Genomic DNA, 3,522 nt, shown 5'->3' with positions numbered 1-3,522 from the left:
CTACGATGAGAGGAATTGGGTCCCTATAATGGGGGCACCTTGGGGGCCTCAGACCGGTGAGAACAGTTAGATCCACCTTGAATATGCACTTTTCTGCAGGATACCCCTACCTCGTGATTCGTTCGTGACTGTTCGTGGATGAGTGAATTGTTTGTGTAAATGCTTATGTGCAATTGTTTGTGCATTAATAAATAACCTCGTAATAAGGTCTAAGAATAAATCCCCATGCATGAAAATGTCATGACATGAGAGGAAAAACCAATGTGTGAAAATATAAAAGTAAGGGGCATGTGCATCATTACCAATAAGAGACCATGCATCCTCATAAAAACATACATTTTAGGGTCACCAATACCTCTTGACATGAGTGAAAGAGACCCATGACTATAGAGATTCTCCGTTGGGGAGAGATCATAGATAAAGAAGGGTGGTAAACTTCCGTCTTAAAAAGGCAGCGCCTTAAAGATGGAGGTTTATCAAGCTCATGTTAAAGAGTGTATTCATTCCATAAAATAAACTAACTAAACATTCATTTTAGAAAGTGGCTGGTCATCTCTCTGTCCTTACGCGCGCACAGAGAATCAAGAAAATGGAGGCATTGGAGGAGCAAAACAAGAAGCTCACAACCGAGCTTTCACAGCTTAAAGAGCAAATGGCGCAAATGATGGAACTCATGCGTCACCACAACGTCCATGGATCTCATCACAGTGAACATGGGTCCCATCATGAGGGAGAGGAGGAAGAGCATGAAAAAGATCCTCCACACACTGTACCCCTTGGGGCTGGAATTATGATTAAAGAGCCCGAGGTTTCAAAAGAACAATTCCACGCCCTAGAAGATCGGTTGAGGGCTATGGAGGGGCATGATTTTGACATCAAAGATGCCGCTGACATGTGCTTAGTGAGGGACATCCAATTCCCTCCTAAATTTAAAGTGCCGGATTTCCCAAAGTACGTGGGATCGACTTGCCCCAAAAGTCATCTCACCATGTACTGTCGCAAGATGGCTGCATATGCCACAAATGAAAAGCTCTTGATCCACTGCTTTCAAGAGAGCTTAGCCGAAACTGCACTCAATTGGTATATGCAGCTGGATGGAAATCAAGTGTGCACGTGGAGACAGTTGGCCGACGCCTTTCTCAAGCGCTATAAGTATAACATCGACCTAACACCCGATAGGTCAGATCTTCAAGCCTTGAGTAAAAAGAATGATGAATCCTTCAAGGCGTACGCCCAACGTTGGAGGGAGTTGGCGGCACAGATAGAGCCCCCGCTGTCGGATAAGGAGACGGTGTCCTTATTCATCAACTCGTTGACTGGTCCCTATTACGATAAAATGATAGGGAACACAACGACACTCTTCTCGGACATCATCACCATTGGAGAAAGGGTGGAACAAGGACTTAAAAGTGGGAAGCTGGCTAAGCCTTCCCAACCATATGAAGCTAAGAAGGCCTTCGGGAAGAAGAAAGAAGGAGGAGTCAACGCTGTAACCATTTCTCCATCTTCTTCCACTTCGAAGTCAGGCAAATCGCAATACAACTCTGTGAAGAAGTTTGACAAACTTCCGACCACTTATAGCGATCTCCTGCCGAAGCTAGTAGAAGCCCAACTTCTAGCCTATATTCCACCAAGAAAGATCGACCCACCTTACCCCGATTGGTACAAGCCTCAAGACAAATGTCTATACCATTCGGGAGCACCAGGGCATTCAACAGAGAACTGTCTAGCTCTCAAACACAAGGTCCAAGGCCTTATTGATGTTGGGTGGGTCACTTTCGATTCGACAACGCCCGATGTGAGCAAGAATCCTCTACCAAAGCAGGAGTAGAGTATGGCAAGCCACGATAGGGCCCCTCCACATTTTTCTTTTTGGGACTCATGATCAGTACCCGAGATCATGAGGACCTTTTTCATGTAAATAAGGGTTTTGTACAGTTTTACATACATATATCAATAAAAAGGCATTTTTCACATATTATTCTCTCATTTCGTTCTTTTCTCTCTCTCTCATTAACATTAATAATTCTAAACCTAAACAGAACCAATAAAATAATTATGTCTGTAATTGTTCGCTCTGACCGGGATCCAAAAGCCGAGGATGAATGGGTTGAGTCGGACAGTGATGAGGAGACCATCTCTCCGGATCTGCAAAGACTGCTAGATCAAGAAGCTCGTCTACTCCAACCGTATCAAGAAGAATTGGAGACCGTAAATTTGGGGCAGGGTCAAGAAATACAAGAGGTCAACATTGGGACCCATATCAGTGATGAAATAAAATCACAATTGATCCAATTATTAAGGGAATACAAGGATGTATTTGCATGGTCGTACCGTGATATGCCCGGTTTGGACTCTAAAATCGTCGAGCACAAGTTGCCATTGAAAGAAGGGTTTCGACCCGTTAAACAAAAGCTTCGACGAATCAAGCCCGAATGGTCTTTAAAGATCAAGGAGGAGGTGGAAAAACAATTAGACGCGGGATTCTTGGTTGTATCCCAATATCCCGAATGGCTGGCTAACATTGTGCCAGTTATCAAAAAGAATGGAAAGGTTAGAGTGTGTGTTGACTATAGGGATCTGAATCGTGCCAGTCCAAAGGACGATTTTCCCTTGCCACATATTGATACACTCGTGGATCACACAGCCACGAACACGCTCTATTCCTTTATGGATGGATACTCGGGGTATAACCAAATCAAAATGAATATGGAAGACCGCGAGAAAACTTCTTTCATCACACCCTGGGGCACTTTTTGCTATAGGGTAATGCCTTTTGGACTTAAAAATGCGGGCGCCACCTACCAACGAGCGATGGTGACACTATTCCACGACATGATCCACAAGGAAATTGAAGTATACGTGGATGACATGATCGCAAAGTCGAAAGACGAGATGAACCATATTCAATATTTGAGAAAATTATTCAATCGGCTTCGCAAGTATCAGCTTAAGATAAATCCGGCTAAGTGTACTTTCGGAGTTCGGTCGGGTAAGCTTCTCGGGTTCATCGTTAGTGAAAAAGGCATAGAGGTGGACCCCGATAAAGTAAAGGCAATAATGGAAATGCCTCCTCCTAAAACCGAGAAGGAGATAAGAGGATTCCTTGGCAGGGTGAACTACATTGCAAGGTTCATCGCACAGTTGACTGACACGTGCAAGCCAATATTCAAGCTATTGCGCAAGAATCATTCCGAAACTTGGGATGAGAATTGTCAACGAGCTTTTGACAAGGTCAAACAGTGCTTGGCCAATCCACCAGTATTGGTGCCACCTGTCGAGGGAAGGCCATTAATCCTCTATCTAACAGTGCTTGATGAGTCCATGGGAGCCGTGCTAGGGCAACAGGACGAAACTGGAAAGAAAGAACGAGCCATCTACTACTTGAGCAAGAAATTTCTAGATTATGAAACCCGCTACACGCCATTAGAAAAGACTTGCTGTGCGTTAGCGTGGGCAACACAAAGGCTCAGGCAGTATATGATAAGGCATACTACTTGGTTGGTTTCCAAAATGGATCCA

The sequence above is a fragment of the Cajanus cajan genome, chromosome 4 (assembly GCF_000230855.2).
Source record: "Cajanus cajan strain Asha chromosome 4, NIPB_CcT2T_4, whole genome shotgun sequence".
NCBI classification, from domain to species: Eukaryota; Viridiplantae; Streptophyta; class Magnoliopsida; order Fabales; family Fabaceae; genus Cajanus; species Cajanus cajan.
The sequence above is the reverse complement of the archived record's forward strand: the minus strand, read 5'-3'. Positions refer to the sequence as shown.